The sequence below is a fragment of the Malania oleifera genome, chromosome 2 (assembly GCF_029873635.1).
Source record: "Malania oleifera isolate guangnan ecotype guangnan chromosome 2, ASM2987363v1, whole genome shotgun sequence".
In the NCBI taxonomy this organism is placed as follows: domain Eukaryota; kingdom Viridiplantae; phylum Streptophyta; class Magnoliopsida; order Santalales; family Ximeniaceae; genus Malania; species Malania oleifera.
The window spans coordinates 91,761,097-91,778,586 of record NC_080418.1 but is presented as its reverse complement, the minus strand read 5'-3'; positions in this window follow the sequence as shown (position 1 = coordinate 91,778,586).

Sequence of the window (17,490 nt, the reverse complement as noted above, 5' to 3'; positions counted from 1 at the left end):
TCTATGTAAACTTCTTCATTTATATATCCATTCAAGAAAACAATTTTAACATCCATTTTGTATAATTTAAATTCTTTGTGGGATGCGTAAGTTAAGAGCATTCTAATTGCTTCTATTCTAGCTACGGGGGCAAATGTTTCGTCGTAGTCTACCCTTTAGCTACTAGTCTAGTTTTGTTTCTGAAAACTATACCATTTTCATCCTTTTTATTTCTAAATACCCATTTAGTTCCTATGATTGAATGATTTTTAGGTTTAGGTACTAATTGCCATACTTTCCTTCTCTCAAATTGATTTAATTTCTCTTGCATAGCAATTATCCATGAGTTATCTTTTAAAACTTCTTAAATATTTTTAGGTTCCTCTTGAGATAAAAATGCGTAGTGATTACATAGATTTTTCAAGGACAACCTAGTGGTTATACCTCTTGATGGTTCTCCAATTATTTGGTCTTTTGGGTTATTTCTAACATATCTCCATTCTTTTGGTAATTCACTAGTTCTTTTAGTGTCATTTTCTAGAGTTAATTCTTTTTCTTCTTCTTTTGCTTCAACTATATCTAAGTCTTCTTATTTTTGAGTAGGTTGCCCTTCTTCTGCTTTTGATGTTTTGTTGAAAGGATTTTCTTCATCGAAATTTACATGCACTAATTCAACAATAGTAAGAGTCCTTTTATTGTATATCTTAAAAGCTTTACTTTTCAATGAATACCCTAAAAATATTCCTTCATCAGCTTTTGTATCAAATTTTCCTAACTCATCTTTATCGTTCAATATGAAGCATTTACATCTGAACACATGAAAGTATGAAATATTTGGCCTTCTACCTTTTCAAAGTTCATATGGTGTCTTATTTAACTTTGATCTTGTAGACACTCTATTGATTACATAGCATGTGGTATCTACCGCTTCAGCCCGAAATAGATTATGTTTGTTTAACATAGTTTTAGCCATTTCTTGTAGTGTTCGGTTCTTTCTTTTTACAACTCCATTTTATTGTGGAGTTCTAGGTGTTGAAAAATTATGATTAATGTTCATTACAAAATTTTTCAACATCCTTATTGTTGAATTCTCTACCTTGATCACTTCTTATATTTGACACATTATATCCTTTTTCATTTTGGAGTTTCTTACATAAATTTATTAGTAAGTTACAAGCTTCATCTTTGGAGGCTAAAAATAATACCCAAGTGAACCTAGAATAGTCATCTACTATTATATAGGCATATTACTTACCTCCTAAGCTTTGGGTTCTAGTAGGACCAAACAAGTCTAGATGAATGAATTCTAAGGGTCTACTTGAAGAAATATGTTTCTTCTTTTTAAAGCTTGTTTTAATTTGTTTTCCTAGTTGACACGCATCACAAATTTTATCCTTCATAAATTTTGAATCAGGTAATCCCTTGACCAAATTCTTTTTAGATAATTTTGATAGTAAGTCCATGCTTGCATAACCTAGTCTTCTATGCCAAAGCCAACTAGCTTCATTTATGGCAGTCAAGCAGGTTGCACTTTGATCAACTAGATTGTCAAGGTTTATGCAATATACATTATTAACCCTATAAGCTGTGAATAAGATTTCTTGTTTATTAGGATTTTGAACTAAACATTTATCTTGCTTAAAGATTATGTCAAAACTTTTGTCACTAGGTTGACTTATACTTAAAATATTATGTTTTAGTCCATCTACTGACAACACATCATCAATAGTGAGTGAGGGCTCTTTGCCTATTTTACTCATTCGAATAATTTTACCTTTAGCATTATCTCCGAAGGTTACATATCCCCCATCTTTTTGTGATAATGTAGTGAACTTGGATGTAAGGACTCGAAATCTTAGAGAGAAGGGAGGAGAACTGAAGAGGAGAGAGAGAGAAAATTATTCGCACGATTTTTGCAGAGAAAACTGATTTTAGGCTATTTATACACCCGTGCTTGTTGACGAGACATGTCACCTTGTCGACAAGGCCACGAAGGGAGTTCATCGACGAATGCTTATTCCTCATTGAGGAAATTCAGAACTAAAAATAGTCTCTCGATAACTTCTCATCGACGAGACGCGTGTCCTCATCGACGAGACGCGTGTCCTCGTCAACAATCCCATCAAGCATGTTCGTTGATGAGACCCTGTTTGAATTCCAAATTATAATTTCTTTTTCTTCCTCCTCCTATTATTTAAGTAATATAATTCACCGGGTCTCTACATTCTCCCCTTCTTATAAAATTTTCTTCCTCGAAATTTACTTTTCATATGGTTCACCATCCCCTAAAAACAAACAGTCTACTTATTTTATTATTTACCCTCACTTGTGGTGGAGGAATACAGTGATTACATTCAGAGTTCTAAGAGACTACACATATAAAATAAAATTCTCCCAAAACTAAAATACTACTTACTAACTAAACTAATACATATACTGACTAACCTGCAAAAGAAACATTTCATAACTATTTATACTTTTATGACTATAACTGAACCCCACTAAACAATTGCAGATATTTTTGCTTTATCTGTTCCTCGAGCTCCCAAGAAGCTTTTTTTATTGCGTGATTTCTCTACTGGACTTTTACTTGAGGAATCTTCTTATTAAGCAATTCCTACTCTTTTCTGTCTAAAATTTGTATTGGTACCTCCTCATAAGCTAGTGAATCACTGAATTCTAATTCACCATAACTGATTACGTAAGAAGGGTCTGGGACATATTTCCTCAACATGGAAATATGGAATACGTCGTGTATTTTGGACAACATAGGTGGTAAAGCTAGCCTGTAGGCAACCGACCCCACTTTCTCTAGAATCTCAAACGGGCCAACGAACCTAGGGCTAAGTTTACCTTTCCTTCTAAATCTCATAACCCCCTTTAACGAAACTATTTTCAAAAACACATGATCACCGATATCAAACTCCAATTTCTTGCAGCGGTTATCGGCGTAATTCTTCTCTCGACTTTGAGCTGCACTGATTCTATCTCTAATGAGTCGAACCTTGTCATACGCTTGCTGACTAACTTTGGTCCCATAACTCACCTTTCACCTACTTATCCTAGAAAAGAGGAGAACGACACCTCTTGCCATAAAGTGTCTCATAAGGTGCCATGCTGATGCTGACTTGATAGCTGTTATTGTAAGCAAACTGAACCAACGACATAAATTGGGTCTAACTAGCCCCAAAATCTAGCACACATGCACGAAGCATATCCTCTAATATCTGGATCGTTCTTTTAGTGTGACCATCCGTCTGAGGGTGAAAAGCAGTGTTGAATGCTAACTGCATTCCCATTGCCTCCCAAAAGCTTTTCCGAAATCGTGAAGTAAATCGAGGATCTCGGTCCGATACTATGGGCATCGGCACACCATGGACGCGAACTTTTTCCTGAACATATATTTTTGCCAATCTATCCATGGAATAGCTGACTTTAATAAGGATGAAGTGAGCGACCTTCGTCAGATGATCAATGATCACCCAAATGGTATTCAACCCTTGTCGCACTGGTGGTAGCCCAGTAATAAAATCCATAGAGACATGATCCCATTTCCACTCTAGAATGAAGAGTGGCTACAACTGCCCCGCGGGTCTCTGGTACTTAGCCTTTATATGCTAGCATGTCAAGCATTGCTTTAAAAATTCAGAAATATCCCTTTTCATGCCACTCCACTAGAAATACTCTCGCAAATCCCTATACATTTTAGTACTGCTAGGATGAACTGTGTATAGAGGTTTATGAGCCTCCTCTAAAATCGTTCTCCTAATATCATCATCTGTAGGCACACACAATCTAGTGCGAAACCTCAAAGCTCTGTCATCAGAGATACTGAACTCCTCTCCTTGACCATCTTGTACTCTGACTATTACCTCTGCAAATTATGCGTCATCACCTTGAGCGGCCTTAATCTTTTCATATAACGTAGGCTGCACAATCAGGTTAGCAGTAAATGCCTGAGGATTATCATCTACTAACTCTACGCCAAGTCTTTCCAGATCCATCAGGATTGGATATTGAACCTCCATAGCTACCAGTGCTGGTCCCTGCTGATTTCTTGCTCAGAGCATCTACTACCACATTTGCTTTCCCTAGGTGATAACTAATAATGCAGTCATAATCTTCAATGAGTTCTAGCCACCTTCTTTGCTTCATGTTTAGCTCTTTCTGGGTAAAGAAATACTTTAAGCTTTTGTGGTCCGTGAAGATTTCATATTTCCCACCATATAGATAATGCCTCCAGATTTTTAAAACATAAACCACTGCAGCTAATTCTAAATCATGCACAGGATAGTTCTTCTCATATTCTTTAAGCTGTCTAGGTGCGTAAGCAATGACCCTTCTATGCTGCATTAACACACATCTAAGACCCTTCAAAGATGCATCACTATATGTTACAAATCCATCCTCCCCTAATGGAATAGTCAGTACTGGTGCTGAAACCTACGGTTGCTTTAACTCTTAGAAGCTCTACTCACAATCATCGGTCCAATCAAACTTCACATTTTTCCTCGTGGGTTGTGTTAGTGGACTCGATAATCTAGAGAAACCATCTACGAAGCATCGGTAATAGCCTGCCAAACCCAAAAAACTCCTGACCTCCTGGACATTTCCTGGCCTTTCCTAACTCACCACTACCTTTATCTTACTCGGGTCAACCAATATACCATCCTCGAAGATCACATGCCTGAGGAAAGTAACCTGCCTTAACTAGAATTCACATGTCTTGAATTTCGCGTACAACTTTCTTTCTCTCAATGTCTGCAACACTAGCCTCAAATGATGCTCGTGCTCCTCAAAACTTCTCGAGTCGACTAGTATATCATCAATGAAAATCACAACAAACTGGTCCAAGTACTGATGGAACACCCGATTCATTAAATCCATAAATACTGTCAATGCATTAGTCAATCCAAACGGCATCACGAAAAATTCATAATGCCTATATTTGGTTCGGAATGCTATTTTCAAAATATCCTCTGCTTTGGCTTTCACCTGATGATAACCTAACTGTAGGTCAATTGTAGAATAGACTTGGGTCCTCTGGAGCTGATCAAATAAATCGTCGATCCTAAGAAGAGGATATTTATTTTTGACCGTCAATTTGTTTATCTCCCTATAATCTATGCACATTCTCATGGTCCCATATTTCTTTTTCATGAACAGGACTGGGGCTCCCCATGGCGACACACTAGGCCTAATGAATCTTTTGTCCAGTAACTCTTGTAACTGATATTTTAATTTCTTCAATTCGACTAGAACCATACGATATGGTGCTTTGGATACCGGTGTCGATCCTAGTAGTAGATCCACGGTAAATTCGACTTCACAGTCTGGTGGTAAACCAGGTAATTCTTCCAAAAAAACATCTGGAAACTCTTTAACTACTGGGATATCAACATAATTTAGTTCTTCTTTTGGCGATTCCTTTATGTAGGCAACGTATCCCTGACGACCACCTTATAACAATCTCCTCACCTGAATAGCCGATACAAGCTGTGGTGAGGCACACACACGTGAACCCACAAATCTGTATTCTTACTCACCCGAGGGTCTAAAAATCACTTCTTTTTTATAGTAATCTATGCTAGCATGAGTAGCTGCTAGCCAATCCATGCCCAGTATTATATCAAACCCCTACATATCTAGTACCACGAGATCAGTTGGCAGTACTTTCTCCTGAATGCTTACTGGAAAGTTCCGAAGCACCTTCCTACACCTCATCGTAGATCCCGTCGGTGAGACCACAAATAGCTCTACGTCTAATAATTGTGTTGTTGACTTTATGAGTCCAATTCGGTTTTGATAATGACAAATCACTTGGTATTTGATTTGTACATTGAAACTGTGAATAAGAACAATATTTAGCATGCATAGAAGGATAGAAAGTTTTGGAAGCCATGAAGACTAAGGTATATATATCTTGACAAAATCCATGAAACTAAAAGAGTTGAAGAATGAACATGCAAGCGGCAAGTTCAAGATCATCATGGGAATGGGTATTTAGAACTGAATGTATTTATATATTTCATATGATTTAATTTGAGGCTCAAAACATACTCTAGACTGACCTTAGGACTCTTGCATCTCATGAACATCATTAGGGAATACTTATGGACTTAGAGATATTGTTAAAACCCAGAAAAATATTTTACAAAAGAGCAAAGAGAAACTGCAAAAGAAAATTTTTTGAATTAAAAGGGAAAATCTAGAAGTTGGTCAGTTCAGAAGACCAAACTCAACATTCAGTCGTCTAAAGATGTAACTTCAGAAGACTGAAGTTAAGCTCAGTCGTCTGAAGAATTTCTTCAGAAAACTGAAGATTAAGTTCAGTTGTCTGAAGAATTAATGGTGAAACACAGAACCTGATAGAAGCACATCAGAAGATTGAACTCAGACTTCAGTCGTCTGAACTCGACACTTCAAAAGACTGAATCCCAACTTCAGTCGTCTGACCCTATGTCCAGGTTAATTTTTCGAAACTTTAAGGAACTTCAGTCATCTGGGCCTTAACCCGTAGTTGTCTGAACATGTGAAAAAGTTTAAAAATTTAATTTTTAATGAGAGAACTCACGAATTATTTTTTGATCCAACAGTTAAGATTCATTCTAAGGGCAAGGTACCTATATAATGAACATCTAAACTCTAGTGCTCATATGCTAAGATCAACAAGAACAAGAAGAACGATAAGAAACAACCACAAGAAGAAGAAAATCAAACCTTTGGCATACGATTGAGCATATTAGCACAGCTTGGGAGATCACACTACTGAGGTTGTGATTGGGATTTCAAATCTTATACTACACATCTGAGTTAAAGCTACTTTGATCCTCAAAAGGTTTTCTTGTGATTATTGCACAAGCATTTTGATATTGAGGTTTGGTAAATCACACTACTTGTTAATATTTAGTCTTATAGAGTTCTTCATGTAAACTGATCTACTTGTTGATATTTAGTTTTCAAAGAGTTTTTCATCTCAAAATCTATTATTGAATATAAGTTGAGTGATTGATCTTGAGTGTATTTATTTATAAATTATTTAGATAAGATCACTACTTAAGAAAAGTTTTCGCCATTGGTTAAATGGTTTTGATTCAAGTGTGTATTCAGTTAAAGGCTCAATATTTTAGATATCTTAAAACCACTGGATTAAATATCCTTAGTGTTCATAACTATATATTTTATTGAGGGATATTTATTATATTCATTTTTTGATCTTTGGAAATCATATTATATATATATATAGTTGCATATTACAAAGATAATTCTGTGGTTGAATATTTGAAAGAAAGCTTTTTGATTTTGATCGATATAATATTCAAGACAAAGATTTTGATAACTTCACATTTGATATTCGTATATTTTTGCAAAGTGAACTAGAACCCTAATTTTCTCTAAAGCTTTTACTAATATCATTACTTGGGAGATTTGATAAAAGGGAAATTGGTTGAAGCATTTCATTCATATAACGATTTTATCGTTTCATACATACTGAGCTTCAAGTTTCATCATACGTATATGTGATAGGTTTCAATTGTACTCACTAGTTTTGTTAGAAGCGAATCTTGAGTTGTTTTGCAGATTTGATATTATATTGTAATCACAGTTCGGGTTATGAACCAGGTGAGGAGGAAGCTGTGCCTCTTATAAGTAGCAGATGTAAGGGAAACTCCGTCTTGGTTAAAGGAGCAGGGATATAGTGGAATCCTTGAGTGGGTTGCTCAAGGTGAGGATGTAGACCGGGTTGGCTGAACCTTGTAAAATTGTGTTTGCCTTCTCTCTTCCTTTATTTTTTTATTTTTCGCATCACATTTCAATATCCATCTTGCATGTGTATGTTGAATAACTCCGCACACACGTAATTGGGTAAAAAGAATTCATTGATAAAATAAATTTAAATTAGCCTCAAACTCCTACATTTAATTTATTAAACATAGAAATCAGGATTAAGTGGTTATTAACTTTAAAGGTTTTAAAAATACCCAATTCACCCCCCTATTGGGATTACGCCTAAATTAACATTTGGTATTAGAGCGGCTTTACATAGACATAATTGTTCATTTGTAAAAATATCACATGGCACAGATTGGTGTAACTCCATTCGGTGAGGGACACTCATCCACTAGACCACTAATTTTCTGTGTTGTAAATTACACCTATTGGAAACGTAGGATGAACATATACCTGTTAAATGTAGATTGGAAGATATGGAAAATAGTTACTAAGGGAAATCATGTTCCCATGAAAGTAATTGATCAGGTAAATGTACCTAAAACTGAAGATGAGTATACATAGGAAGATTGGAAATTGGTACAAATAAATACTACTGCGATGAACTTGCTTTTCTGTATACTAGATGTAAATGAATTTAATAGGGTAATGACATGCAACTTTGCTAAAGAGATTTGGAAAAAAATTAGAAGTTACTTATGAAGGTACTAATGAAGTAAAAGATAGTAGGATAAACATGCTCACCAGTGAATATGAAACATTTAAAATGACTATTGATGAATCTACTCAATCCATGTACACTAGAGTTGATCTTACCCTACTTATGAGTTGATCAGGAAAATACGCAGGGGCCTACCTCCAGTTTGGGAAGGTAAAGCTATGACAATAGCAGAAGGGAGAAATCTTAAGGAGATGTCGGTTGACGAACTAGTTGGATCGCTCATCACATATGAGCTTGCAATAAATGAGAGGAAGAATGAGCAAAGTAAAGCAAAGAAAGCCACAACACTTAAGGCATTATCTCACTGCTCTAGTGAAAGAAGTGACTCAGAATCAGAGGATGACATGACACTAATCACCAAAAGATTTGGAGAGTTCATAAGAAAGAACAAGAAATACACCAGAAAATTCAAGGGCTCAAAAGCAGAAAGGGGAGAGTCAAGCATAAGGAAGCAAAAAGATGATCCCTAAATGTGCTATAATTTCAGAGAATTTGGACACAACAAGCCGGATTGTCCCCAACTGAAGAAAGGGTCTAAGAAGAAGAAGAAGAAGGCTTTAAAAGTGGGCTGGGACACACACAGTACTAGTAGTTCGAAATCTGAATCCAATAATGATGAGATGACAAATCTATGTCTGATGGCACATGATGACCATGAGGTACAATCATTCTGTTTTGCATCATCTTACTATTCTAGTGATTCCGAAAATGAAAATAGCTTGCTCTCGTATGATGAATTGCATCAGGAATATTTATACACCTTAAAAGAGAAAATGAAGAAGAAAAATTATGGTTTGAAATTAAAATTGAAAGAATTTTCAAAGTTAGTTGAATATCAAAATGAATTTCATGTATCTCTCATGAAAGACAATGATTTGAAAATTGAAGAGTTAGAAAAGAATTTGAAAGATAAAACTAAGATTATTTGTAAATTTACTGAGGGCCAAAATAATTTTGAAAAACTCCTAGGAGCTCAAAGAAATTCCCTAGAGAAGGAAAGCCTTGGATTTAATGGGAAGGAGAACCTAAAACAAAAACATCTCTACATGGGACATTTTGTAAGAGAGTCAAAATCATATGTTCCAACTAAAGACTATCATAGAGACATTACATGTTTTAAATATAAAAGGTTGGGTCACATAAAATTTGACTGTTCATTTAAAAATAAAGATGTTAAAATTAAGAAAGTCTGGAAAGTCAAAGGAGAATCTAGCACTAACCCCCATGGACCGAAGAAAATCTGGGTACCAAAAGTAGTTATCTGATTATGTCCTGTAGATGTGCTTGAGATTGTCCTCCTCGAAGGATAAGTGGTATATGGACAGCGAATGCTCGCGACACATTATAGGAGATAAAGCTAAATTCACATATATCATATCCAAAGATAAAGGATTCGTTACTTTTGGAGATAACTCTAAAGGTAAAAGTATTGGAGTTGGTAAAGTTGGTAAGGAACCTTCACTTGTCATTAATAACGTGCTGTTAGTAGATGGATTGAAACATAACTTATTGAGTATAAGCCAACTATGTGATAAAGGTTATAAAGTCTCATTTGAATATGACAATTGCACAGTAGAGAAAAAATCTAAAAATAAAATATTGTTTACTGCTGATCGTCATGAAAATGTATACATCACTAATTTTGATAATCTTGCATCTCAACATGTTACTTGTTTCTCTTCCATAAATGAGATTAGTTGGATTTGGCATAGGAGACTAGAACACGCAAACATGGATTTAATATCTAAACTTGCTAAGGAAGAATTAGTTAAGGGATTGCCTAAGACTACATTCGTGAAAGATAAAATCTGTGATGCATGCTAACTAGGAAAACAAGCAAAAATGAGCTTTAAGAAGAAGAAAGAAATCTCTACTACTAGGCCACTTCAAATGCTACACTTATATTTATTTGGCCCAAACTCAATTCAGAGTTTAGGAGGAAAATCATACGCATTCGTTATAGTTGACGATTATTCAAGATATACATGGGTTCTATTTTTGGGTCACAAAGATAAAGTATGTGAACAATTCATAAATCTGTGTAAGAAAATTCAAAATGAAAAGGGTTATACTGTCACTAAAATTCGAAGTGATGGGGGTAGAGAATTTAAAAATCAAAGCATGGAAGACTACTGTAATTCATTAGGAATTGCTCATAATTTTTCGACTTCTAGAACACCACAGAAAAATGGTGTAGTTGAAAGGAAGAATAAGTCTATATAAGAAATGACCAGAACTATGCTTAACGAACATAAACTACCTAAGTACTTCTGGGCTGAGGCAGTAAATACTGCTTGCTATGTTCTAAATAGAGTTTTGATTAGACCATCTCTAAATAAGACTCCGTACAAATTATGGAATGGTCATAGACCAAATATATCACATTTTCATGTATTTGGCTGAAAATATTTTGTGCTTAGAGACAATGAACATTTAGGAAAGTTTGATGTGAAATCAGATGAAAGTATCTTCCTAGGGTATGCCTTAGATGGTAAAGCCTATAGAGTATACAACAAACGAACATTAACCGTTATAGAATCCATTCATATAGTGTTCGATAAGTCAAATCCCTTCTAAAAAAGAACCGATGAAGATGAAATTGAGACAAATAAGGAATTTGAAAAACTATCCATTGCGAATGATTTAGGAAAGAAAACTAAAATTAAGGAACCATCTGCTGAAACTAGTCAAATTGAAAATGAGGTTAATCAACCACCTAGAGAATGGAAGTACATAAAGAATCATCCTATTGATCAATAAGTGAACCATTACGTGGAGTAGCCACATGATCCTCACTTAGGAATATGATTAGTCATTTTGCTTTCTATCTCAAGAAGAACCTAGGAATGTAAGTGAAACAAATGAAGATGAGTCGTGGGTGTTGTCCATGTAAGATGAGTTAAATCAGTTTGAGAGAAACAAAGTATGGACATTAGTTCCTAAACCTGAGGATAAGACAATTATTGGAACAAAATGGATATATAAGAACAAAAAAGATGAACATGGGATAGTTGTTAGAAATAAGGCAAGACTAGTAGTTCAGGGATATAACTAGGAAGAAGGAATAGATTTTGAAGAAACCTTTGCACCTGTAGCTAGAATGGAAGCCATTCGAATGCTTTTAGCCTATGTTGCTTTTAAAGATTTCAAGTTATGTCAAATGGACGTCAAAAGTGCGTTTTTAAATGGCTACATAAGTGAAGAGGTATATGTAGAACAACCTCTAGGTTTTGAAAACCACAAGAATCCAAATCACATTTATAGACTAACAAAAGCCCTGTATGGTTTAAAGCAAGCTCCTAGAGCTTGGTATGAGAGACTAAGCGGCTTTCTACTAGATAATGGATTTATCAGAGGAAGGATAGACATAACACTTTTCATAAAGTTTAAGAAGGATTACATGCTCCTAGTTCAAGTATACGTAGATGATATCATATTTGGAGTTACAAATAAAGACTTATGCAATGATTTTGCTAGTACTATGCAAAATGAATTTGAGATGAGGATGATGGGTGAACTAAATTTCTTCCTAGGACTTCAGATAAAGCAAACGAAACATGGTATCTTTATAAATCAATCGAAGTACATTAGAGATCTGCTCAAAAAGTTTAAATGGAAGATGGAAAAATACTAAGAACACCTATGTGTCCTTCTTTGAAATTAGACAAAGATGAACAAGGTATACCAGTAGATGTCAAGCTTTATCGTGGAATGATCGGTAGTTTACTATATCTGACTACCAGTCGACCTGACATAATGTTTAGTGTATGTTTATGCGCAAGATTTTAGGCTGCACCAAAAGAGTCACATTTGTTAGCTATCAAACAAATACTTAGATACCTGATAGGAATCGTTGAACTTGGGTTATGGTATCCTAAGCATACATCTTTTAAGATTATCAAGTATTCAGATGCTGATTTTGCTGGTGGCAAAGTGGATAGAAAGAGCACGAGTGGTACATGTCATTTCTTAGGACATTCTTTAGTCTCTTGGTTTTCCAAGAAGCAAAATTTAGTAGTTCTATCCACAGCTGAGGTTGAATATGTAGTGGCAGGAAGTAACAATTGACAGATTTTAGATTAAGCTATGTCACAATACCTATAAGATGCGACAATACAAGTGGAATAAACATCTCAAAGAATCCTATATTACATTCACGAACTAAACATATAGAAATAAGACATCATTTTCTTCGTGATCATGTGCAGAAAGAAGATGTGACACTTGAGTTTGTATGCACAGATGAACAATGGGCAGACATATTCATAAAACCACTTGCGGAGGATAGGTTTATCCAAATTAGGCGTGAATTAGGTTTGATGGATAGTCGAGAGGTTGCCTAAAATTATATTAGATGACATAATTCAGGGGGAGCTATGTCACTTAATATTCACAATTTATTAAAAATTTTAAATTCGGCTCATTTGTTCTTATTCGGTATCACATTAATTAACATTTGGTATTAAACTCATATCATGATAAAAGCATATTAACTTCCACATGTTAATCCTCACATAATCATTGAATTTTAGTGACTGTGTTTACTTATCCATGTCTATGAAATTTGTCACACTGTGTATGTTCACCTTACAAATTACATTCAATATCACAGCGTTCTGCATTAACAAGGGGGAGAAGTAAAATGTTTCAAATCTGATGGTTGAATAAGCTCAAAACTTTAAGATCAAATGGGAGAGAAGATTATAAGATTATGTCCACTCATGTATTATTATTGTACACCTTTTTATTGATGTCAAAATGGGGTGAAGAATCAGTCTATAGAAAAAATGGGAAAAAAATGAAACTAATTAGCAAAGATGAAACTAATTATGTAAAAGGGGAGAAGAATCAGGCTATAGGAGAATAATCAAGCTATAGCAAGCAAAAATGGGAAAAAATGGTTTGACAAAACTAATTGTGTATGAGCAATGAGCATATCTTATTTGACATAAGCATATTTCATTTGTTGAATATTTGATGCATTATTTGAGAAGGAGCTTTGTTAGGCGTAACCCATTTTATATTTTTGCCCGTATTTTGTCATCATTAAAAAGTGGGAGATTGTTGACTCTATGAGTCAAATTCAGTTTTGATAATGACAAATCACTTGGTATTTGATCTGTGCATTGAGATTGTGAACAGAAACAATATTTAGCATGCACGAATGGATAGAAAGTCTTGGAAGCCAAGAATATTAAAGTATATATATCTTGGAAAAATTCATGGAACTAAAAGAGTTGAAGAATGAAGATGCAAGCAGCAAGGTCAAGATCATCATGGGAATGGGTATTTAGAACTGAATATATTTACATATTTCATATGATTTAATTTTAGGCTCAAAACATACTCTAGATTGACCTTAGGACTTATGCATCTCATGAACATCATTAGGGGATACTTATGGACTTAGAGATATTGTTAAAACCCCGAAAAATATTTTATAAAAGAGCAAAGAAAGAGTGCAAAAGCATATATTTCAAATTAAAAGGGAAAATCCAGAAGTTGGTTAGTTTAGAAGATCAAACTCAACATTTAGTCATCTGAAGATTTAACTTCATAAGACCAAAGTTAAGCTCAATCGTTTGAAGAATTTCTTCAGAAAATCGAAGATTAAGTTCAGTTGTATGAAGAATTAATGGTGAAACACAGAACTTGGTAGAAGCACATCAGAAGACTGAACTCAGACTTCAGTCGTCTGAACCCGAAACTTCAGAAGACTGAACCCCAACTTCTGTCGTCTGACTTTGTGTCCAGTTTAATTTTTTGAAGCTATAAGGAACTCTAGTCATTTAGGCCTTAACCCTCAGTCGTCTGAACCTGTGGGAAAGTTTAAAAATTTAATTTTTAATGAGAGAACTCGCGAATTATTTTTTGATCCAATGGTTAAGATTCATTCTAAAGGTAAGGTACCTATATAATGAACATCTAAACCCTAGTGCTTGTATGCTATGATCAACAAGAACAAGAAGAATGATAAGAAACAACCACAAGAAGAAGAAAATCAAACCTTTGGCATACGATTGAGCATATTAGCACAGCTTGGGAGATCACACTACTGAGGTTGTGATTGGGATTTCAAATCTTATACTACACATTTGAGCTAAAGCTTCTTTAATCCTGAAAAGGTTTTCTTATGATTATTGTACAAGCATTTTGATATTGAGGTTTGGTAAATCACACTACTTGTTAATATTTAGTTTCATAGAGTTCTTCATATAAACTGATCTACTTGTTGATATTTAGTTTTCAAAGAGTTTTTCATCTCAAAATTTTTATTGAATATAAGCTGAGTGATTGATCTTAAGTGTATTTACTTATAGATTATTTAGATAAGATCACTACTTAAGAAAGGTTTTCGCCATTGGTTAAACGGTTTTGATTCAAGTGTGTATTCAGTTAAAGGCTAAACATTTTAGATATTTTAAAACCACTTGATTAAATATCCTTAGTGTTCATAACTCCATATTTTATTAAGGGATATTTTCTGGAAAACATTATATTCAGTTTTTGATCTTTGGAAATCATATTATATATATATAGTTGCATATTACAAAGATCATTCTGTGGTTGAATATTTGAAAGAAAGCTTTTTAATTTTGATCGATATAATATTCAAGGCAAAGCTTTTGATAAGTTGACATATGATATTCGTACATTTTCGCAAAGTGAACTAGAAACCTAATTTTTTCCAAAGCTTTTACTTATATCATTACTTAGGAGATTTGATAAAAGGGAAATTGGTTGAAGCATTTCATTCATATAATGATTGTATCTTTTCATACATACTAAGCTTCAAGTTTCATCATATGTATATGTGATAGGTTTCAATTGTACTTACTAGCTTTGTTAGAAGCAAATTTTGAGTTGTTTTGTAAATTTGATATTATATTGTAATCACAGTTTGGGTTGTGAACCGGGTAAGGAGGAAGCTATGCCTCTTGTAAGCAGCAGATGTAAGGGAAGCTCCATCCCAGTTAAAGAAGCAGGGATATAGTGGAATCCTTGAGTGGGTTGCTTAAGGCGAGAACGTAGGCCAAGTTGGATGAACCTTGTAAAATCGTGTTTGCCTTCTCTCTTCCCTTATCTTTTTATTTTCCGTATCGCATTTCAATATCCATCCTGCATGTGTATGTTGAATAACTCCACACACATTTAATTAGGTAAAAAGAATTCATTTATAAAATAAATTTAAATCAGCCTCAAACTCCTGCATTTAATTTGTTAAACATAGAAGTCATGATTAAGTGGTAATTAACTTTAAAGGCTTTAAAAATGCCTAATTCACCCCCTCTTGGGAGTACACCTAAATTGACATGTGTCTCTACCCCTATTACTCTAACATACCCCGCTGATATAAAGGAATGGGTGACACCTATGTCAAACAAAACAACAACTTTATATGATAATACAGTAAGTGTACCCGTGACAACATCTCTAGTAATCTCAGCATCTCCTGACATCAATGCATAAACCCTCACCGATGTCGTATTCCTCTGTTGGCCTCCATGAGGTGCTTGATGACCACCTCGGTTTAGTTTGGGAGTTGGTGCATAAGTCGAGGGTATCTGACATGATCGAGCCGTATGGCTGGGTCTCACACAATGGTAGCAGACATTCTCCCCCAACCGAGACTCACCTGGATGTCTCCGTCCACATCTGGGGTAGGTGGGATAAGACTACCCACCCTGGAATCCACTGTACTCTATTGTCTACCTCTAACCCCCACCAGATCTACTTCCTCTCCAAGGGCCTTGACTGGAACTCGCCTGAAAACTCGAAGGTGCGGCCTTTTTCTTCTAATTTTGTATCTCAGTCTCTCTTGGCAAACCCTCCTATGCTATTATGGCCCTGTTATCCAGCTTTGAAAAATCCTGTATCCTTAGTACTGCCACTTGTCTATAAATATCCTGCTTCAAATTCTTTTTAAACATCTTGGCCTTTTTAGCTTCATTTGGAACAATATAAGGGTAGAAACACGATAACTCGATAAATTTCGTCGCATATTGCTGAACTGTCATCGATCCCTAGGACAAGCTCAGGAACTCCTGTACTCTAGCCTCTTTAACCGTGGCTGGATAGTATCTGTCAAAGAATATGTTCCTGAATCGGGCCCTGGTCATTGGCACTGGAATTGATCTTTACTCCTCTAGTAATCTAGTGGCCATCCACCATCTCTCGACCTCCCCTATCAGCTTATACGTGGCATAGAGGATTCTCTGCTCATCGGTGCAATGAAGTACCATCAAAATCTTCTCTATCTCCTGCATCCAATTCTTTGCAACTACAGGAACAACCGCTCCTAAAAAATGCTGGTGGGTTCATTTTCGAAAATTTTTCTATCATACACCCCTAAATTGTAGATGGGCCTCCTTGCTCCCTAGAGCTTTGAGCAATCTTAGCCATAACTTGCTGAGCCACACTGCACAATACATCATCTAAATCCCCGCCTCCTGCACCAGAAGGCCCTGCTCCGTCGTCACCACTAGTGTGGGCGCTACTAGCTCCTAGGTCCATCCTACAATATTTCCCAAATTATTATGAGAATCCGAACCTTACAATACCATACCAATTAAAATACCCCCTTACCTCTTATTACTAATTTAGGGTCTAGCCCTACCATCTAGCAGTAGAAGTTGTCGATAGTTTACTATGGTTTTCCTGGAATTGTCACCCCAAGAAAATCACAGAAACCACCCCGAAACTCTACCTCCAAATCGTAGAACATAACCCTAAATTCTCATCCTAATTTTCCAACATTAATTCACTGATACTCTGTGCTATCTTTCCCCAAACTCTATTCCTATATTTTGGTATTGTTTTCTACTATACTCTAGGGTTTATAGAACCTAACAACCTAAGCTCTAATACCAAACTGTAATGACCCAAAATATTAGAGAGAAGGGAGGAGAACCAAAGAGGAGAGAAAGAGAGAGAGAGAGAGAGAGAAGTTATTAGTGTGATTTCTGTAGAGAAAACTGATTTTAGGCTATTTATACACCTGTGCTCGTCGACGAGACATGTCACCTCGTTGACGAGGCCATGAAGCGAGTTCATCGACA